Source organism: Glycine soja, chromosome 5 (assembly GCF_004193775.1).
Source record: "Glycine soja cultivar W05 chromosome 5, ASM419377v2, whole genome shotgun sequence".
NCBI classification, from domain to species: domain Eukaryota; kingdom Viridiplantae; phylum Streptophyta; class Magnoliopsida; order Fabales; family Fabaceae; genus Glycine; species Glycine soja.
This window is the reverse complement of record NC_041006.1, coordinates 16,832,921-16,857,023: the sequence shown is the minus strand read 5'-3', so window position 1 is coordinate 16,857,023 and position 24,103 is coordinate 16,832,921. Positions and strand designations below refer to the sequence as shown.

Genomic DNA, 24,103 nt, shown 5'->3' with positions numbered 1-24,103 from the left:
CGCAGAAGCAAAATAAACAAAGGTTGTGGAAATATCATAAATGCCACTGTTTTATACCAAGTGTCAACAATTGAAGATATCCATTATGAACATTTCCTTGGTTGGACTAAAAAGACCATAAAGCCAAAAAAATAACACATGTCAACAAATAAAGTGAGGTTAAAAATGTAATATCCCTAGATTACACCTTTATATTAGATATTAGATAGATATTTTGGGCCCTCCAAACCCTAGGCCCTGACCATTGTCCCACTAACTAGGCCCATGCCAGCCCCAAAAAGATGGCTATAAATATACGAGTATGTACCTAGGTCAATTCACTTGCTTCCATCTCCATCATCGTCAAAGCGGCGCATAGTCTTTCCACTAGCTTTCGTACTCAATATCAGGTAATTGCTTGCTTTCTCTCAGTTTTTTTTTCAAATTTCTTATCACAATTTATACGAGTATATATCTATGATTAAATTTGAGTTTAGATCTGTGTTTATGTCATCAACTTATCGATGTCAAAGTTAGGTCTTTTAAAACAAGTTTCTACTTATTTGTTACAAGCCCTAATTATAAGATTTTAGTATAAAACAATGTATGTTCTGCCTTCCTATTTAAAATTATCATATCTTTTTTGTTATATTTGTATTACTTTCCACATGATGAAAAAGAATCATGTTTTCCTTCTATTAAATTGAATTTTTGGAATAATTCTTCAAAAAATAATTGACCATTACAATTGTTAGAAATAATGGCTTAGGCCCGTTCTTGGTGGTAGCCATTAGCTTTCAAATTTCTGTTTTATAATGCAATTTCGAAAAGAAAACTTGTTTGGGAAAAATGGGGCTGAGTTGTAAAATAGTTTTACTTCATTTCAAAATAGTTTTAATCTCATTTCAAAATCAATAAAATCAGATTTCTTGATTATTGTTTGTTGTTTCACACTCTCACACTTCTACCTTCACTTGATCCGCTCACCAAAACCACCACCAACCTCCCTTTATTAGATCTCTTCACCCAAACCATCATCGTGCCACCAAGCAGCCTCCTGTTCATCAGATCTGCTTGCCCAAACCACCACTAGCCTCCTATTCATCATATCCCCTCACCCAAACCACCACCGCACCACCACTAGTCTTCCCTAGATCCACTCAGCAAAACCACCATTATGCCACCACCAACCTCCCCCTTCACTAGATCTGTTTGCCACCAATCTCCCTTTCATTAGATCCCCTCACCCAAACCACACCACCGCACACCAGTAGCCTCCCTTTCACTAGATCTAATCGCCCAAACCACCACCAGCCTCCCCTTCCCCAAATCTGCTCCCCAAAACCACCAATAGGCCACCACCAACCTCCACTTCTTCAGATTTGCTCGCCCAAACAACCATTGCACCATATCTATTTGATCATTGCTGGTAGGGGTGGGAATAGGCTAGGCTAGGCTAGGCTTTAAAAGGCCTGAGCCTAGCCTACGATGAATCTTTGAGGCCTGAGTCTGGCCTATAGCATATCAAAGGCTTTTTATTTTGGCTCGACCTGGCCTTTTTAAAAGTCTGGACTGGCCTGATAGTCTTTTTAAAAGCCTTCTTCACAATAAATATTTAATATTTTTATGGATGGAGTATGAACGTAATAGGAAAGTTAAAGAAAAAAGGAAAGTCAATAAAAATAATAAGGAATATAAAAGGACACATGACTCATACCTAAATTGTAATTACATTATTACTTAATTATAGGAATAAAAGTTATGAAGGTAATCAAAGTTTGATAGTTTAAAAAAAATTAATTGTATCCAAAAAATAATATTATATATATATATATATAGGCCGGCCTATCATGCTTATAAGACTTTTTAATAAGCCTAAGCCTGGTCTATTTAATTTAATAGGCTTTTAAAAAATCCTGAGCCTAATCTTTTAATTAAATAGGCCAGTTCAGACCAGACTTTATGTAGGTCAGGCCGTAGGCCCCTGTAGGTCGGCCTGGCCTATTCCCACCCTTGATTGCTGGAAAATGATTTTGAAGTTCCCTTTCTATTTTGCAAAAGGGTTTTAAAATCAAATTTGAAATTAAAAACTCAAAACTGGTTTTGAATTTATAAAATTTCAAAACTAAAAACAGAAAATGACCCTGAGTGGGGCCTTAGTTTTCTGCCTAAAAACTGAACTTTTTGAGTTCCATTTTAAATTATGGTTCATTTTTCATTTTATTTGTGACATGCACCATAACAAGAAATTCTCATGCCTTGTTTTTATTAAGACGGTTGTTAGTGGAAATTTAATGCATCATTATAATAATCGATTATTTACTAACACCTCAAACATACCTATCAATTTGGCTAATGAAATGTTGTACAGAAGTCACGAATGACTTAAGAACTTTTTCTTTATCTGTTAATATAACTTTCAAAGATTTCAGTAGCACATATTTTGCTTTTATTATCATAGTATGAATATAGCTTTAGCATCTCAGAAAAATTTCACATTGAGGTCCATATAGAAATGTTAAGGTTTTAGTATTTTGTAATTACAATCCATAATTACCATATTTGCAACACAACTACATTTACAATTTAAGACTTTGAATGTTAGTAAAGCAGACTTTATACCTTCTGAAACTAACGTGAAGGATTGGATTCTAAGTAAATCGAAGCACATTGTTTCATCATTTGAAGAATAGATTGGCTTTGTTAGTTTTGGAGTACAAATATAATTCTACAGTATAAGGTGTTTTTGTAGAAGAGCAAGCAAAATTCTATGAAGACATTTTCAACGAAGTAAAACTATTGAGTTATCAAATTTATACATATTCGTGTGTGTGGGTATGTAATATGGTTGAATCATGTACCATTTGTACTTATATAATGTTTATCATCTATTTACTCTTTGTTTGAATTTTTATTTTACTTATGTTTTGGTGCGAGAAGGCTAGCCATGGTGAATACATTCATGAAATCAGTGAAGTGCAAAGTAACTAATGTGATTTATAGCATCCTATAACACTTGCTTATCCAGGGCCTTGTGAAGATCAGTATACTATCAAACAAATGGAGGTATACATGGGCTTCAATGCCACAAACAATAATATGCAGCAATGACCAGTGTACTATGAAGGTGAGAATTTCCTTACCAAGTGACATGATTGATATCTTTCTTCAATACTTGCCCCTCCAAGACTTTGTTAGAACATATATACTATCAAAGGATTAGAGGTCATAATTGGGCTTCAATCCCACAACATGAGTTTAGATATGATTTTTTTGAGAAGTGTAAGATTCTAGAATACCTTGAAATTTCAAGTATGTCATGGCAGTTCTTCTGCTGCATAGTGGTTCAATACATGAGTTTACTTTTTACATCACTATAAACTTCCCAATTAAAATTGAATTGCTCAATAAAAGGAGTTTAATATTACATGAAAATAAAGTGATTTAATTTCATGAGTTTTCAAGCGAACTAATTAACATATATCAAACAACCTAATCTAATAGTGTTATATTTGACATGGATCACTTTCTTGGTTAGTAAGCTCATGAAATTTAATTACCTTTTCTTGATAAGAACAAAATAAACTTTTTGAGGGATTCAATTTTGATTGGAAAGTTCGTATGAATTAATGTAAAGAGTAAATCCATGTAATGGCCCATTGTGTAGTAAAAGAAGTTCCCTAAGAATATTTGAAACTTCAAGGTATTCTAGATTCCTACACTTCTCAAAAAAAAAATTATATGTAAACTCAACTTGTGGAATTGAAGCCCACTTATACATCCAATCCTTGGATAGTATAGTGGTTCTAACCACGTCTTGTAGGGGCAAGTATTGTAGAATGATATATCAATCATGTCACTTGGTAGGAAAATTCTCACCTTGATAGTACATTGGTCATAACAACATATTTGTGTTTGTTGTATTGGAAATTCTCTATATTTCTTTTTTATGGGGTCTGAACATTCCCCATTCTATTATACTCTTTCTCAATGATGATGAAATCTGAAAAGAAATTCGGAAAATGGTATACGAGAAAGGAAATGGAACCAGTGAAATATGCTTCTCCAGGTATTAAATTTTGTCATTCAATTTTTCATCTTTTATTTTGGTTTCACACTTTTGGCACAATGTTCTTTTCATTTTTTAAATAAGTTATAATGAACCATGCTTTCTTGGTTGGTGATGACATCTTATAAGAGTTGTTTAATAACAATATCTTGAAAAGTTTTATGCATGAAAGTGGGAAGAAGGACATCAAGAATGGAAAACCCTTGTTTTACAAACATCAAGATGGAAAAGCTCTTGTAAAGCCCTCATTTTTGTAGGATTTATGTTAATGGTTAAAATGGATAATTAATTGATCGATGGAAAGATTGTTAATTATCTAAAAGAAGGTTGTAGAGACGGCCTCAACCCAGCTATTTTCAAAAGAAATCTGGCATCTCTATGGTCCTGAGATTTTTCACTCTAGAACAACTTGGCTTGAAACACGACATTTCCCCAGGTAAACAACACTACCATTGATTTAATTTTATCATTAACAAAGTGAACTAATTAAAATCAATTTGATTTAATTTTATCATTAATAAAACCAGTTGTATTTTTTTTAAAATAATTTGATTTAAGTGTTTTTTTTACTTATCCATCCAAGCTCATCTACCCGGAATAAAAAAATACAAAATTAATTAATAAATAAATTAGGGATCAAGATGCATATATAGCAATGTTGACACACTAAGTCAGGCTTATCCTAATTTTTGTATTGGTTGTCTTAAAAAAACTCATTGAAATATAAAAATTCATAATTTATTAACATTTTGGGTTTTATTTCTCAAAATTAATTTAAAGCCTTAAATTTTACAACAATAACCTATATTCCAACAAGCAAAAACTTTAAGCCTGATTATTATGGTAGGTCCATTACATGTTGATATGTCACAATTATAAGCTGGAAATTGATTTAACATGGATTTATGAATGTATATTAACACAAGAAGAAAAAAAGAGGATGATATTTTTTTATCACATATATGTCACATTTTAATTTATACATATAAAAGAAGATATGAATGGATACACTTATTTCAATTTGTTTGTGAAAACAACATAAAAGGTACAATTTAGGAAAGGATCTTAATCAACAATTTTCTAGACCTTTTTAATTTTTTGAGCCCTTCCTATCCATAGGTTCTTGGCATTGCCTCAATTGACTAGGTCTAGGTCGGTCCGTAAAAGATTGCCATAAATATAACTATACAAGAGTTTCTACGTTAACTTGCTTCCATCTCCATCATTGTCAAAGCAGGACATATTTTTTCCACTGGCTTTCTTACTCAACCCAGGTGATTGCTTGCTTCCTCTCTCAATCTTTCATCAAATTTTTTATCATGATTTATTTATCTTATGATTAAATTTGATGAGTTTAGGTCTTTGCTTTTGTCATCACAATATGGATCTTACATTTTGTTCTTTTAAAAAGATTTCCTACTTATTTGTTACTTGCCCTATCTGTAAGATTTTAGTATAAAAATTTAAATATTTTGGCTTCCTATTTAAAATTATGAAATATTTTTCGTAGGTTTTGAATTACTTGCCACACAACAAGAAAATCATGCTTCTTATATTAAATTGACTTTTTGGAATAATTCTTAAAAATGATTGATTGTTATAGTCATTGGAATAGTGATGTTTAGTTTTCTTCATAAAAAATGATTTTTTTGTTTTTATTTTTAATTATTATTCATTTTTCATTTTCTTAGTGGCATGCACCACACATAACAAGAAATTAACCATGCTTGTTTTCTATTAATGGATTATTTACGAACACCTCACACACCCTATAAATTTGGCTCATGAAATGTTGTAGAGAAACCACAAATGGCTTAAAAAACCCTTATCTTTTAATCTAACTTTCAAGATTTCAGTAGCACTTATTTTGCTTTTATTAATTTAGTATGAATATAGCCAGCTTTAGCATCTTGGCCAAAGTTCACATTGAGGTCTATATATATAGAAATATTATGGTTTTAAAGGTTTTATTAGTATTTTAAAATTAGATTCCATAATTTTTGTATTTGCAACACAACTGAATTTTCAATTTAAAACTTTGAATCTTAGTAAAATAGACTTTATATCTTTTGAATTATATTTGAAAATTAATGTGACCGATTGCATTCTAATAAAATCAAAGAACTTTTTTTTATCCTTTGGAGAGAATAGATTTTTTTTTTAGTTTTGGAGTACAAATATAATTCTACTTCATAAGGTCTTTTTTGTTAAAAAGCAAGCAAACCACTACAAAGACATTTTCATTGAAGTAAAACTATTTAGTTTTATCTTGAATTGATTGGACTTATTTTGTTTTTTTTTTTGGATTGTAATTTAATTAATACGAGCATTGAGTTGCTCTTAACTAAAGTTCAGGACAAAGTTTTGTTTGAGAGATAATTGTTAGTGTAAGGGAGGAAGTTGGTGCAGTACCTTCGATGTGGGACTACTTGCACCTGTTGTCGAAGGGAAGGAGGAAAATTTTTTAGAAGAGAAGGAAGATACATATTATGTAAGTTTGACAATTACAACTTAACTAACTTTGATTTACTGTTTAGATTCATAATTGTCTACTAATGATTTTATGCATCATCACTATCATTATCACCTTCACCCCATCCCCATCATCATCATCTTTGTTTTACAACATATGATATGCAGAGTTTTTGTTTTAGAATCGTTATCAGGTGGTATTCCACATTATAAATTGTTAAATAAGTTGGTAAATTTAACATCTATGACATATAATTAATAGGAAGAAAATGTGGGAATACAGGACAATGCACCCATGTCACAAGCAAATTGTTTCAAATGAAATAAATAGTATTATTTTACAGGTTCAGTGTATATACATTAAACTTATTTTTCTCTATATATATAGGGATTCACTAATATATTCACACTATTTTTTAAGTTGGATGTAACGTGCATAAAGAAGGAAGGAGATGTGGTGCAAAATTCTGTTAGAAGGGAAGGACACGTGGCTCACGATCCGCAGAGTGAGGGAGGCAAGTGTAGCACTAGGTTAAGGAGGGGGAATATAAGGATGGAGGATTACACATTGTAGGATTATTCTGAGGTGATTCCCTTCTTCTGTTCTCTACTTCTTCTCTGTTGAGAGCTTGATCCTTCTCCCTGTTATTCCTTTCTCTCACCTTACCCCTTTCTCTCAGGTGATTCTGTTGCCGGCATACGACCGAGGAGTGTGCCGCGATCATCATTCTCCCTCTACTTCATTGCCTTAGTGTTTTTGTAGCTTATCGTTGATTTTTGTTCTCTGTTCATTGTAATAAACTACTGCTGCATAATTGAATTGTTTCATTGGTGTTTTCATTGTGCTTCCATGGCTGAGAACAAGCATTTGAAGGATTTGCAAAAAGAAATTCGTACACATTCAGATGATATTCGCCATCTTGGTCAAACGATGGATATGCGTTACCAAGAGAAAAATGATAAGATGCTTCATATCCAAAATTCTATGGGTCAAATTCAGTTAGCGATGAATCTGTTATTGCGGAATGCTTCTCAACCTCCTGAAAGTTCTCCAAACAATGGCTCCCCGATGGTGCAACCAATTAATGCTTCTTTGCCTGTTAAAGAGATCTCACTTGGATTTCCTCACTTCGATGGAACAACACCAGTGATGGAGTGGATCTTCAAGGCGGAAAATTTTTTCACATATCATAATACTCCTGATGCGTCTAGAGTGGATATTGCGGCAATGCATTTTGATAAGGATGTAGTGGCATGGTTCCAGATGTTGCAGAAATTATCTCTGGTGTCTACTTGGTCTGAGTTGACTCATGCTCTAGAGTCTCAATTCAGTCCTTCACCTTTTGATTGTCCAATGGTTGAGCTCTTCAAGTTTCAACAAACAGGTTCGGTATCAGCTTATTACCTCAAAGTTTATGTCTCTAGCTAATAGATCTTTGGGATTAAGTAATGAGGCTCTCCTTAATTGTTTCATTAGTGGTTTAAATCCTGATATTATAAGAGATGTTGTTGCTATGTGCCCTCCTACCTTATTGCGTGCAGTTGCTTTAGCTAAACTTTTTGAAGAAAAATATGGTCTTGTTTCTATGCCATTTCAAAAATTCCTATAGTCACAAATATTCCCAAATTTCTTTTACCCCAGTCTCTATTAATGCTCAACCAAAAACACAAATTAAATCCAGTTTACCTTTGCTTTTACCTACTCCACTAGGGCCTCCAATTCGGTCCATGAATGTAAAAAGGATTGCTCCTGTTGAAATGCAATTGAGAAGGGAAAAATGATTGTGTTATTTTTGTGATGAGAATTTCTCTTTTAATCATAAGTGTCATAATCAAAGTTATCAAACTCGAGAGTTTATGCAGACTCGTGAGAGTTTCATAGACTTGACTCGTGACTCAACTAATAGATTCGTAAGAATCTATTTCATATAAAAATAATAACAAAATATGTATAAATAACATATTAATTAAAAAATTTAACAATATAATAAAGAAAAATAGTAAATCATAATGTTCAGAATATTTAAATAACTAAGTCTAGTAATATTACATCACTACCAGATAATAACTTGCAGAGGTTACAGTAGTGGTAGATCATTCTCATCGAGAGTTTGATGTTATTAGAAAACAAGGATTTGATATTATTAAAGGTGAGAATTTTGTATTTGAGAATAATACACTAAATGAAGGTATGATGAATGCTATAAAGACAAAAAACTAAAAAAAATGACTTACATTTTGGTCTAATTTCTTTAACTTGCTAACTCATTGACTCGGTGGTAAACTCAAAAGTTTACCGAGTTTACTTAGAGTTTATAGAGTTTGCCTTGAGTCTACTGAAAAAAGAGTTTACTCAAGAGGCAACTTGCAAAAGACAAGTGGACTCGTAAACTCGTAAGAAATAGCGCGTTAATTCGAGAGTTTGATAACCATGGTCCTAATAGATAATTTCTGTTGTTGCAAATGGAAGATGATAATGAGGATCCTATTAGTACAATTGTACCTCAGGGTACTCAAGAAGATGAAATAGTAGAATCTGAAGATCATCATTTGTCTTTCAATGCTTTGAAAGGTGGTAGAAGAGTTGGTACGATCAGGTTCATAGCTTATATTGAAAAGTTATTAGTGACTGTGTTGATTGATGGTGGTAGTTCTGATAATTTTTTGTAGCCAAGGGTGGCCAAGTTTTTGAAATTACCTGTGGAACCAGCTACTCAATTTAGAGTAATGGTTGGTAATGGTAATTATATGTCTACTGAAGGATTGGTTAAGCAATTGAAGGTACAGGCTCAAGACAATACCTTTCAGTTACCAGTATTTTTGCTTCCTATTTCTGGTGTTGATCTCATTTTATGAGCTAGTTGGTTGAAGACTATTGGTTCTCACATTGTTGATTATGATGCTCTGTAATTGAAGTTTTTGTGGAAGGGTAAATTTACTACTTTACAAGGAGATTGTGAACTGGTACCTGAGCAAGCTCAATTACATTGTATAAGAAGAATGGTTGCCACTAATTCCATTGCTGAAGTTTATAGTCTGTAATTGATGGAGCCAGATGTTGTTCCTAAGTCTATGCTTGACTTACCAATTACGATGGAGCCTGAATTAGCCTTATTATTGCACACTTACAATGTGGTTTTTGATACTCCTAGTAGCTTACCTCCACAGAGATCCCATGAGCACTCTATTCCTTTATTGAGTGGTTCACAACCTGTTAAGGTTAAGCCTTACAAATACCCTCATAGTCAAAATGAAGAAATTAAGAGATTGGTGTCAGGAATGTTAGATGAAGCATCATACAGCCTAGTAAGAGTCCCTTTTCTTCTCCCATTATATTGGTAAAAAAGAAAGATGGTTCATGGAGGATGTATACTGATTATAGGGCTCTTAATGCAATTACTATCAAGGATAGCTTCCCTATTCCTACTGTGGATGAGTTGACTGATGAGATTTTTGGAGCTTACTTCTTTTCTAAATTGGATCTAAGGTCTGGTTATCACAAAATTTTGTTAAATCCGGATGACAGACATAAGACAGCATTTAGGACTCATCATGGCCACTATGAGTGGTTGGTTATGCCATTTGGCTTAACCAATGCTCCTGCTACTTTTCAGAGCCTTATGAATGACATTTTTGCTGGAATACTAAGAAAATTTGTACTGGTTTTCTTTGATGATATTTTTGTGTACAATGCTAATTGGAAAGATCATTTATACCATTTGGAAGTGGTTTTAAGTATCTTGAAACAACATCAATTTTTTGCAAGGTTTTCTAAATGTTGTTTTGGAGTTTAACAAATTGATTACTTGGGACATACACTGTCTGGTTCAGGAGTAGCTATAGAGGGAACTAAATTGGAAGCTATTCAAAAGTGGCCTGAGCCTAGTAATCTCAAACAGTTGAGAGCATTTTTAGGACTCACAGGTTATTATAGGAGGTTTGTTAAGTCTTATGCTAGCATTGCAGCCCTTTTAATTGATTTGTTGAAAAATGATTTTTTTTTAAAAGGAGTGTTGTTGCATCAGAAGCATTCCAACAACTCAAAATTTACATGGCATCTGCTCCTGTATTGGCTATTCCTAATTTCAAGGAAATTTTTGTATTGGAGACTGATGCCTCATGAAGTGGAGTTGGTGCTGTCCTTAGCCAAAATAAGCATCCAATTGCTTATTTCTCTAAGAAATTGTCCTTAAGGATGCTGAAGCAGTATGCTTATATTCGAGAATTCTATGCTTTTACTCAGGCTTTGGAAAAATTCAGACATTATCTTATGGGTCATAAGTTCATAATTAAATACATATCAGAAAAGCCTTAAAGAATTGTTAGAACGGAAGTTGCAAACTCCTTAACAACAACAATAGCTTCCTAAGTTCTTGGGGTTTGACTTTACATTTCAGTATAAACCAGGGAAAGAAAATATACCTGTTGATGCTTTATATAGGAGTTTCATGATGGCTGTATCTACTCCTACACATTTGCAGATTAATAAAGTGATGCATTTGACTCAAACTGATTCTCAATTATCCAAAATTTATCAAAGCTGTTTGCAAGGTCAAAATCCATCTTCTGAATATAGTATTCAGAATGGCTTATTGTTCTTTAAAGGCAAAATTGTGTTACCTCATGATGTTGGGTTGCTTAATCAGATCATGGAGGAATTTCACAGTTCTAAGATTGGTGGACATTCTAGAGTTCATAGAACAGTAGCTAGAATTGGTGCTCAATTTTATTGGAATGGTATGAGAAGTGATATTAGTAAATTTGTGAGGGAATGTGCCATATGTCAACAAGCTAAAGTTGATCATGTTTTGTCAGCTGGGTTGTTACAGCCTCTTCCCATTCCTCAACAAATATGGGAAGACATAGCAATGGACTTTATTGTTTAATTGCCTCCTTCACAAGGATTTACAACCATTTTTACAGTAGTTGATAGATTGTCCAAATTTGGGTACTTTATCCCTTTGAAGTTTGAGTTTAATAACAAGGTTGTGGCTGAAGTTTTCATTGCCAACATTGTCAAAATTCATGGTTTTCCAAAAACAATTGTTTCTGACAAAGATAGAATATTTATCAGCACTTTTTGGCAACAATTATTCAAAGCTTAAGGCACAACATTGACCATGAGCTCTTCATATCGCCCTCAGTCCAATGGCCAGACTGAGAATCTTAATAAGACCATTGAGATGTATCTAAGGTGCTTTGTATTTGAACATCCTAAGAGTTGGGTTACTATGCTACCTTGGGCTTAATTCTAGTATAATACTTCCTTCCACCAAAGCTTGGGCATGACACCATTTCAAGCAGTTTTTGGTAGACCTCCACCAGCGGTGATGCACTACGAGGTTGATCCTAAGGATCCCGATCCACTCAAGGCTTTATTACAACTACGTGATCAACTTTTGAGCAAGCTTAAAGGTAATTTACTAAAGGCTCAACAATATATGAAGATGCAAGCTGATAAGAAAAGAAGAGAAAGAGAATTGCAATTTAAGGTTGGTGATCTGGTTTTAGTTAAGCTACAACCCTATAAGCAACATTCAGTGGCTTTGAGGAAGCATCAGAAGCTAGGCATGCGTTATTTTGGTCCATTTCTGGTGATTGAAAGAATTGGTACTGTTGCATATTAAGTACAGCTGCCTAAGTCTGCTAAAATACATCTTGTATTTCATATTACTCTTCTGAAACCATTTCATGGCAAAAGTTCTCCACCATATCTTCCTTTTTCACTCACTTCTAGTGAACTGGGACAAATGCTTTGCCCATGGAAGGTGTTGGATGTTTAAGTTGTCAAACATTTAGAAGCTACTGTGTCCCAATTGTTGATTCAATGGGAAGAAACTGAAGCTAATGATGCTACTTGGGAAGACTTGCGGGATATATGTGAATATTATCCTTAGTTCAACCTTGAGGACAAGGTTGTTTTTGATGAGGAGGGTAATGTAACGTGCATAAAGAAGGAAGGAGATGTGACGCGAAATTCTGTTAGAATCGAAGGACACATGGCTCACGATCCGCAAAGTGAAGGAGACAGGCGTAGCACAAGGTTGGGGAGGGAGAATATAAGGCTGGAGGATTACACGTTGTAGGATTATTTTGAGGTGATTCCCTTCCCCTGTTCTCTACTTCTTCTTTGTTGAGAGCTTGTTTCTTCTCCCGGTTATTCCTTTCTCTCACCCTAGCCCTTTCTCTCAGGTGATTCTGTTGCCGGTATACGGCCGATGAGTGTGCCACGATCATCATTCTTCTTCTACTTCGTTGTCTTGCTATTTCTATAGCTTATCGTTGATTTTTGTTTTTTGTTCATTGTAATAAACTATGGTTGCATAATTGAATTGTTTCATTGGAGTGCATTACGAATGTACAAAAAAAAAAAAAATTAAGACAAAAACCCAATATCTCATTTATTTCAATTGTTATATGTTAAGGTTATTGTAGTAATTTAAGATCTAATTTGATAAAATAAAAAAGATGGTTGCACAACACGAACTGCGGAGTGTGGAGAGGGTGTTGCTATGGCTACAATGATTGACAAAGAAGAGTAAGATCATTGGATATCAGGATCATCATTCTATGTCACAAATAATTTTCAAAACATTCAGCAGACTTCACCATTTGAGGGTCCAGACCAAATCTTCATTGGTAATGGATAAGGTCTGAACATTTCATCTTTTGGCAATTCCAATTAATTTCCTCTCACCTTATAATCCTGATTTTGAACTTGTCCTTAAATTTATGTTGCTTGTTCCTAAAATCAGTAAAAATCTATTTAGTATGAGCAAAGCTGCTCGTGACAATTGTCTTTTTCGAATTCCATGCTAATCATTGCTTTGTCAAAAGTCAGGATTCCAATGAAATCCGTCTTCGGGGAGATGTTGTTCCTAATGGTCAGTGCCAATTTCCTAGTCTCCAGTTCTACTCAATCGTGCCTTCCATAACTATTGTTTCCAGTGTTACTCCTTGTATAAATGTTGTTTCCATTGATGATTGTAATAATAAAGTGCCCGTTGTAACCTGAAATTGTCTGTTAAAGATTATTTGCCATTCTGTTTAGCCCGTTGTTTGGGCAAAATACATCGTTTACCATCTAAGTTGTGTCAAACTGTGTATCATTTTCCTTTAGAATTGATATATAGTGACTTGTGGGGTCCTACCCACATGCCTTCTCACTGTAATTTCAGATATTATGTCTTTTGTTGAAGCTCACTCTTGGTTTACGTGATTATATTTGCTTAAGAATAAATCTGATGCGCTAAATGTTTTTAGACAATTCAAGTCAATGGTTGAATTACAGATTGGGGCGGGAGGGTGAATTTCGTAGCTTTTCCTCTTATCTGGGTGATTGAGGCATTTTTCATAGGCTTTCATGCCCCCCACACATCATCAGAATGGTGCGGTTGAATGCAAGCACAAACACATTGTTGAGCTTGGTTTGTCTTTACTTAGTCATGAATCTCTTCCCTTAACCTTATGGGATCATGTTTTTGTTACTGCAATTTATCTAATAAATTGTCTTCCTTCGACACCAACAGACCTGCTAATGTTCATCCTATGGTCACTAGAGCAAAGAATGGGATAGATCAACCAAGAATTCATCCTACTTTGCTTCTTGCTCGTGCTGAACCTAAATATGTCAAACAAGCACTGCAGGGTCCTAAATGGGTATGACCGATGAATTCAATGCTCTTCAAATAAGTTATACTTGTACTCTAGTTCCCTTACCTCAGAATAGAATTGCAATTAGGTGTAAGTGGGTGTTTAGAGTGAAAGAAAATTCTGATGGTAGTGTCAACAAATATAAAGATCGATTGGTTGCAAAGGGTTTTAACCAACAATTTGGATTTGATTTTCATGAAACTTTTTCCCGTTATCAAACCTGTCACTATAAGGGTCATTCTCACTCTTGCTCTCAGTTACAAGTGGCCTCTATTATAACTGGATGTAAATAATACCTTTCTTAATGGGTTCTTACAAGAAGAGGTGTATATGACTCAACCATAAGGTTTTCTGTCATCAGACAAGTCATTCGTATGCAAGTTAAATAAGGCTATCTATGGTCTAAAACAAGCTCCTAGAGCTTGGTTTGAATGGCTGAAAACAACTCTGTTACAGCTTGGCTTTGCTGACAGCAAGTGCAACCCTTCCTTGTTCACATACAAAACTAAAACTGCCACAGTTTATATCCTGCTGTATGCTGATTTTATCATCATCGCTGGTAGTTCTTCATCTCAAGTAGCTTGGTGCCCTTGATTTTTTTTGGGCATTGAGGTTCATTTTTAATCTAATGGGTCTCTACTTATGACTCTATCAAACTACATCGAGATTTATTGGTCAAGATTGATGTGTTGGAATCTAAACCTATTTCTTCTCCTATGGTTTCTAGCTGCAAGTTGTCCAAGCATGATTCTGATTTGCTGCAGGATGCTTCCTTCTACAGTCCGTTGTTGGTGCCTTACAATATGTTACTTACCCTGAGCAGCTGATGCTCTCCTTTAATAAACATGGAAGTAATTGATCCTTGCTACTGTATCTCTTATTTATAATGATGACATTAATTATAGAGAGATAATTTTTACTTTATAATATGAATTATTATATATAGTATATAATTGTTTGTAATAATATTAATTATTAAATTTAATATATTTATTCCATGGTCAATGAATAAATTAAACACATTTATTAAATGTATGAATGGTCAAATCAATCTCTCTCTCTACACACTACATTCCCCCCTCCCCAAAGATTATAATAAGCACTTTAGGAGATAAATATAATTTATCTCTTGTTTTAATATGCACAAGTGTGTATATGTGTATATGTGTGCACACAGAGATAGATTTGACAATCCATACATCAAATAATTAAATTTAATAAATGGGTTTAATTATTCATTGACCATGAAATAAATGTATTGAATTTGATAGTTAATATTATTAAAATTAATTATATATTATATATAATAAATATAACAATTGATATTATAAAATAAAATTTATCTCTCCATAATTAATATCATCATTATAAATAAGAGAGTAACAAGGGTCAATTATTTCTCTTTATCAAAGGAGAGCCTATTCCTCTATTGACTTTTATCTTCACCAAAAAAGAGGATGCATGATTCCCTCTATTGATTTTCTTCACTAAACTTCGGTGATCAATTGCCTCCCGTCTCTCTTAACATTTCTTAACTCTTTTCACCATGATTTGGTTATCTTGTCAGTCAATTTGATTATACTTAAATCTTCACTTTTGTTGTCAAATGAATTTGTTTTTCATGGGAAAAATGAAAAAAATAGTAAATTGTAGGAGAAAAAAGTATTTAAGCTTAAAATATTAAAATTTTTGCTTCCCTTTTAAAATCATTGTACGATCTTCATAGTTTTTGAAACAAAAACTACATAGCAAGAAATCTATTTTTAATCAAAATGAATACTATATTAAATTTGATTGGGCATCATATTAATGGATTGTGTTATTAACACTTGTGTACCATCATGTCTATGTGATATTAATGGATTATTTACTAACACATGCAACCTCATACATGCACACAAGCACACGATTAGGTACGCATCAACAGGGTCAACCCTGAAGAGTGGCAAGGGAGTGCCACTGCTCAAGGCCCATGGTTGAAGAGGGCCAAAAAATAATTCAAAAAATTTTAATAACACTTGTTTATTTTTTATTTTCTTGGTTCTCAAATTTCAACTTATCCAAGCATTAAAAATAATAGTAATAATTCTATATAAAAAAATTAAACTCCTATTAACATTTATTATTTAGTGTTTGTGTGTTTATAAGTAGAAAAATGTTGTATGTAATGTATTGTGGAATATTCATTTATATTTACACATTAAGGGCTGTTTTTCTTATAAACAAAAGGAAATTTGTTAATAATGAGTACACATTAAGGCCCTTATTTATCATTTTGCCTTAGAGTCCATGAAATGTCGGGACTGGGCCTGCATGCACATCAATTAGGTTCATTAATATTGTAGAGCAATTATATGGATGACTTAATGAACTGTTTTATTATTTGTTGATGTAACTTTTCAAAATTTTAGCATCCTTTTTTCTGTTTTTTAAACACAGTAAAGGAATATAGTTTTTGTTTAAAACTTCTTGTCATATATAGTTTCACACATGGAGGTCTATGACAGTATTATGTCTTTAAAGTTTTCATTATGCATATTCTAATAATGCTCCTCAGTTTTTGTATGTGAAAGTATTTGCTTTTGTAGTTTAAAACCTTGCATACTGGTGTAACAACCCATACCTTTTGATTTAGATTTGATAGAATCTAAGGTGACAAATTATTTTCTACACAAATCAAAGCGCATGTTGTTTTAGTATTCACATAAGCATATTCAAATTGATTTAGATTGCCTTTTTTAGTTTTGCTCTAAAAGAGCAAGCATAATACTATAAAGACATTTTCATTCAACTAAAAGTACTAAGGTACCAATTCTATGAACTTTAGGTGTGTGGGTGTGTAATATAATTGAGTAGGGATGCGTGTACTTTTGTACTTTCACAGTAATAATATTACAATTCATCACTTTGTTGTTGAATTTATAGTTTATGTATGATTGGGAAGAATTAGACTATATATTGTTGCTGCAGAGGTTGAAAAAACATGAATCATAAATTAAGGCTGAGTTGTAAATTAAGTCGCTCTCTTTAAGACGTTTTGTTCCTATACTAGAATTGTATAGTAGTGTATACCCTATCGTCCCTATAGGAGAAAACAATACTATAAAACTCTCTGCATAGAAGAGAACACAACAAACCAAAACCCACATAATAATAAAATTTGCTCGGTAACAAAAAATAGGAAGACTCAGGTTTTAGGAAACAACTCTTTTAGTTTTTCAAGATTTTTTCTATTTTTTAAAAAATATAAAACATCTTTTCATACACACGAAAATCATGATCATTCACTTAATTGGTGTTAAAAACCAATGAACCAGATTAATAATTAGATTCACTACTGCTAGAAAAACTTTAAGACAAACTAATTAACTTCCAACCACTAAAAAACATTAAATCGGATTAATTATCATTATGACGACTAAAAATACATTAACTTAGATTTTCTTGTTAAGAAATCATTCAATAATCCATTGTTGAATGATTTATTAAAAAATTAATCTGTGTGTATTTTTAAGGTGCCAGTGTAAACACAATTAATCTGATTTAATGTTTTTAGCCATTGGAAGTTAATTAATCTAAAAGTTTTTCTAGACACTGAAGCTAATTAATATGGTTTAGTGGTTTTTAACACAATTTAAGTGAATGATTGTGATTTTCATGTTATAAAAGATGTTCTTAGTTCTGAAAGAATAGAGAAAAAATCTAGAACATCAAAAAAATTGTTTCCTTAAAACTGTGTTTTCCTTTTCTTTCTTTTTTTTCGAACAAGAGGCATTTCAAATTGACTTATCAGATCATTCACTTTGTCATAGTCATTGTTAGCCTTGTCTAGTTTTTCATTTGAGCTTGTTCTATCTCTTCTAGCTTCTTTTCCAGATGTTCTTTACTGGTTCGGCAACAACCCGTGCCTACATCCAGTCCCCAAGCGACCTGCGGTCCTTGAGATTTCTTTTCAACCTTGTAAAAATCCTTTTACAAGCAAAGATCCACAAGGGATGTACCCTCCCTTGTTCTCTTTGAACAACCTAGTGGATGTACCCTCCACTAGAACTGATCCATAAGAGATGTACCCTCTCTTGTTCTTAGTCAACAACCCAAGTAAATGTACCCTCTACTTGTACCACAAAGGATGTACCCTCCAATGTGTTAAGACAAAGTTCTCAGGCGATTAGTCCTTCAAAACTTTGTGAAGGGGGAAACAAAAGAATTCTCAGGCGGTTAGTCCTTTGAAATCTTTTGTTTTAAGGAAAGGGAAGAATCAAAAGAATTCTCAGACTGTGTCGTTTTGAATTGTTTGACAAGGGAGAAGGGAGACACAAAAGAATTCAGGCAGTTAGTCCTTCGTTCTTTTGGAAAAGGGAGAAGAGAGACACAAAAAGAATTCAGGCGGTTAGTCCTTGGCAAATTCTTTTTGGCAAAGGGAGAAGGGAATGAAAAAGATGAATAACACAATTTTCAAGGTTTGAAAAACCAGAAAACTTTGGAAAGCTTTTGGCAAAGGAAGAAGAAGAAGAAGTTCAAAGAGATTCAGAAATCAATTGGCAAAAGTTTGTTGTCTAAAGAATGAATGAATAAAATGCAAATCAAAGCCTTGCATTTATAGACTCTTCAAGTCTAGTCAAGAGACCATTAGAAGAGTTATAACCTTTAGAAAAAACTTAAAAACCATTTGGAAAAGTTATAACTTTTAGAAAAACTTGAAAACTATTGGAAGAGTTACATCTTTTGATTTTGTTTAGAAACTATCACTGGTAATCGATTACCAAATCAGTGTAATCGATTACACAAAGTTTTTTTGTGAAAGGATGTGACTCTTCACAATTAAATTTGAATTTCAACGTTCAAACACACTGGTAATCGATTACCAAATACTTGTAATCGATTACAACATTTTGAAATTAATTGGAATGTTGTAAATTCAGTTTGAAAGTTTTTTGAAAACCATTTTGCTACTGGTAATCGATTACCAGAGAGTAAAAACTCTTTGGTAAAAGGTTTTGAGAAAAATTCATATGCTACTCAGTTTTTGAAAAAACTTTTTAATACTTATCTTGATTGAGTCTTCTCTTGATTCTTGAATCTTGAGTCTTGAATCTTGACCTTGATTCTTGGAACATGAATCTTGAAACTTGATTCTTGATACTTGAATTCAACTTTCCTCTTGATCCTTGAAGTGTACTTGATTCAATCTTGAACTCATTCTTTGATTCTTGAGATCATCATCTTTGTTATCATGAAGTATTCTTAACTTTTGAGCTTTTTGTCATCATCTTTGTTATCATCAAAACTCTTTGAATCAATCTTGATTCATCGTGAAGCTTGCTTCTACAGAAGACACATTATCCATTTTTGTTTCTCTTTAAAGTTATGTTTATATGCATGTATTGAGAAGATTTAAGTTACTATGATGTTGTATATATATATCACGTGATGTTTCTTTTTGGTGTTGTGCATTTTTAGCCTTTGGCCTTTGAGACGCGAAAAGTTTACAAATACTTTCATAAATAAATTAATTGAAGAGTTTTAAATTGATTAAAATAAAGTCTTCCGCTTGAGATAGTTCATAGGTCCATGTAACAATGTTGGATCTTACATATATCCTATTAGAATCAATTATGTCTTTTGGGAACAAACCTTGGGGAATAGGTCTATTATATCTTCTATTGTATAGCTTTGATTGTTTGTTTTGTTACAGGTACCCTTCCTATAGTCAAGTATGATGATTTAGGGGGTCCCAATTGTGTGTTGGATCTCTAACTTGAGTTAGAAAATCTTTTGTTTGTGTTGTCTAGTCCAGTAGAAGTGGCTACAATGCGATTGTGAGATTGATCACCTCAAAATCATGTTTAGGCACTGAAGGTGGGAGATGACGTTGTATGGCATACTTATTGAAAAATAAGTGCATATTCTCTGATGCAATCCTATCCCTAAGGGCATTGGATAGAAGACTCCAAGAAGATTGAGCCAAAGATGCAGGAGAAGGCCCTAGGATTCTCATGAGCCTTAGGGTATATTTTGGGCCCATGGGCTCAGTATGAGCCCACTTATCTTTGTACATATTAGATTAAGATTTCATTATTTTTGGGCCTTGTATTTAGGGCTCCATAGTGTAGGGAGGGTACCGTAGTAATGTAGGATTTTTCAGCCCTTGTATTTTAGGGCACCTAGACTAGTTTTTGTATTAGGGGTAGTTTTGTGATCTCACATGTATTAAGTGCACTTTTTGATGTGTGTGAGTTGGGAGATAAATTTAATTGAATTGGGAGAAGCCCAATCCAATTAAATTTTGGACCATCTTAAGGGGGAGGTAAGCATTTGCTTGCTACACCCCATAGCCATATCTTATAGTCACACTATATGCATGTCCTTCACTTAGTGGAGAATCTTGGACTTGATCTTGGATTAGTGGGCTGAACCATAACTAAAATTCACTAATTATAATTAGTGAAATTTTGGCTCCAAATTTGGATCCACCAATTTAAATTCAAATTCAAGTGAAATTTGAATAGAAATTCAAATTTCCCTCCAATTTTGAGTGACACTTAGGCTATAAATAGAGACCTTGTGTGTGCTTTTTTTCAACTTTAGACCTCTTTTGAGGCATAAAATTTCGTGCTCCTTGTCTCCTTCTCCCTCCACTCATCTTCTCCTACCTTCAAGCTCTTATCCATGGCTTCCTATGGTGGTGTGGTTGTTCTTGACTCATCTTCTCCTTGACGTGGCATCTCCAATCACATTTTCTCCTTCTCCATTCCGCTGCCATTGATCTTCAAGAAGCAAAGGACTCCATTGATGAAGAAGATCCAAGGCCTACAATCTCCACATGGAGCTACATCAGTCTTTTTTGTTGTGTGTTGTGAAATCTTTTTTATGAAAGAATGATTGTTGCTTGTTGAACCATATTTAGTTGATTCTCTAAGGAGATCAGTGGTATGGTATTTGTTATGTGTTGAGTGCAATTATTCCCAGGAGAGAATAATTGTAGTCAATGAGTATACTTGTGTGATCTCACTATGATCCTTTACCAGTTTGCATTATTAGAAACTTATAGTGAGATAGAGGTTGTCGTAGTTCTTCGTGTGAGAACCCTCAAGTCTGTGGTGTATTGACCTAATGGTTTGTGATAGATGAAAACTTGAGTGAGGCCGAGGTGATGAACCAGATTTTGATCAGCTTTTTATGTGTAGTTCTAGGCCCTTATTACATGCATTTATCATATATGTTTTTGGCAGAACTCAAGGTTTACTGTTAGTCATGTTAGACAAGTGATCAAAGAGTGTTTTAAGGAAAATGAACTCAATACAAGAAAAGGCTGAAGAATCACAAACATGATGAATTTTGTACATACGGTAATTTTGCACTACTGTAATTTTGTACATGACCGATAATTTTATATGTACATGTGTTACTTTTGTTATGTAAATTTTGTCTAAGTTATGGAACTTATATATATTTTCAATGAACTTGTTTTGAGAGAAATAAAAGAGTGCATTTGAAAGTGATCAATGTATGAAATAAAATTCGAGAAGTTGAATGCATCGTCAAAGGAATTTATTTTGATAAATGATAAACGTCAAAATTACCATATTTTCATATGCATTTTTTGACGTTTATTTGTCATTTTAGTTAACTTTAAGTCCTATTTTGAATCAAATTAGCTTTAAATTCAATTTTTACTTTGTCTTACTTATAATTTTATGTTTTAGTTATTTTTAATGAATTGTTTTATAGTTTTAAAGCAAAAACAGGTCATTCTGGCCAGAGCTCTAGAGGCCTAAAATAAGAAGAAAGTTCTGGGAGGAGAAGTTGCAAAAATTAAAGATAAAAGCTAGGAAAATCAAGAGCAAGATATTTTTCAAGGATAAATCAACTGAAGAAGAAGAAGATAATTATTTGAATTCATTAGAGATATCATTTTTTTATAATTTCTTGTAATTATCTCCTTAATTAAACCTAACTACAATTCTATAAATATGAGGCTAGACATTCATTGTTATGGTGTAGAAGTCCCAAGAAATTCTTAAAATTATATTTTAGGCTTCCACCTATTAGACGCCTCCATTATTTCATTAGACACTTTAGGTTTCATTATATTATTTTTATGGGTGCAATTCATTCCACCTAGGAGAGGAAAGGATGAACCTTGTTTCGCTTTAATCCTATCAATTCAATACTTCATCTTGAGTTCTTCATTTGTTTTTGTACTTAATGCTTTCTTTTATTTGATTGACTATCTTATAGATGAATTCAGGAATTGACTTGCGCTTTGGTGAGCCTTATTGAAACCTGAACATGAATCAAGTACTTAATTGGGACTATCTCTAGGGACATAATAATTTTGGTTAAGCCTAGCTAATTTTCGACCGTTAATGTTAATTGCTTGTGTCATTTTGTCCAAGGGATTAGGTATCAAACAAGTAGTTAAGAATCTGCGACCATACGAGAGCTGGAGTTGAATACATTAGTGAATTGGGGATGAGTAAGAAAGATTAGAAGAAAATTGTAAAGTTACAATGGATCAAGCGAATTTCAAGTTCAAACCTAGACATTCATTTATTAAGATCGACGTCACCATTCAAGTCAAGTATTTCTATCTTTACTTAATTATTTTATCATCATTTAATTTCTATTGCAATTTATTTTATGTTATTTATTTTGTGACAATCACAAAAAAATACAAAAACATAGTTCTTAGTTAAATAATTACATGAAATCCCTCATTTATTCCTTTGGGAGACAACTTGGACAATAGATTCAATTACTACATCATGATTGGGTTACACTTGGTCTGTAAGTTGAATCTAGCATGAAATAAAACCTTAATAAGTTTTTAGCGCCGTTGTCGGAGAATAAATGAATTTTCAAAAAAAGGGATTAATCAAAAGAGGATAACTCATAAGTGATTTACTTGTGGTTTTTAATTGTGATTCAAAACAGGATAACATGTAATAGTAGTGAAAATGTCTGATAAATGAAAAGTTTGATAATATTCAACTTGATGATGTGTTGTGATACTTGTGCTTTAAATTTGTTTCAAGACATGAAAGAAAATGATTGTGTAGCACAAATAACAATAATCGTAGACAGGTGAAGATTACATAGTGTGCATTGAAAGCTACATTTCCATGGGATTTAAAGGATGTCAAAGTGGGGTCAATGCAAGCAATTGTTAGATTTTTGGAATTGTAGACAAATCATTTAGAAGAGTACTTGAAACTCTCAGGGAAGGAATGACATGAAGACGTTGAATGATGAAGGAATAACATGAAGACCTTCAAAAATACACATCTAGATGGCATCCTTAGGACTTCAAACAACTCATGTTTGTCGCCAGTTTCATCATCCACCAGCCTTACCTTCTGTGGCTTCTCACGTTTATTGTTGTTAAACCCATATTTATGCTCTCCTCCCTTTATGTCTTGTTTTATCACAACTTTAACCGAATCTCCTATCTTCAGCACAGTTGAATCTCCTGTCTTATTCTCCAATGACACACTTTGATGGCCTGTATCTATTTTCTTCATATGTTCTAGTGCTTCAGCTTCAGAATGCATAGACCAATCTGAACTTTCCAGTGATAACCAAAGGCTTCTGCATCAACATTGACACTCTCCACCCTCTTTGGTTTATGCTTCTGTGCTGCATTCGCTGCTTCCTCCTTATAAATGTCATATTTATTAGAGGTTGCACTAAAACAATCAGCACCAATCTGTGGCTCTTCCTCCTCTACCAGTTCAACATTTTTCCTTTCACCTTTGCTTTTGTAAACTACACTGTAATTTACAAAACAAAAGTTGAAAGGAAATATATTGAGCTGGTAGACGAGGAAGAACCACGGAAGGATCCTGATTGTTCTAGTGTAGCCTCTAATAAATCTGAGATTTATAACGAGGAAGCAGGGAATGCAGCACAGAAGCATAAACCAAAGAG

The 24,103-nt window shown here is 33.3% G+C and overlaps 1 long non-coding RNA gene across 1 annotated transcript; it reads left to right on the top strand.

Annotated features, from left to right (window-relative positions):
* The first annotated feature begins 4,637 nt into the window (after positions 1 to 4,637).
* On the top strand, positions 4,638 to 8,310 carry LOC114412376. Its single transcript, XR_003666704.1, has 3 exons — positions 4,638 to 6,539; positions 6,942 to 7,106; positions 7,201 to 8,310. It is a non-coding gene; the product is annotated as an uncharacterized LOC114412376 (long non-coding RNA).
* The last annotated feature ends 15,793 nt before the right edge of the window (positions 8,311 to 24,103 follow it).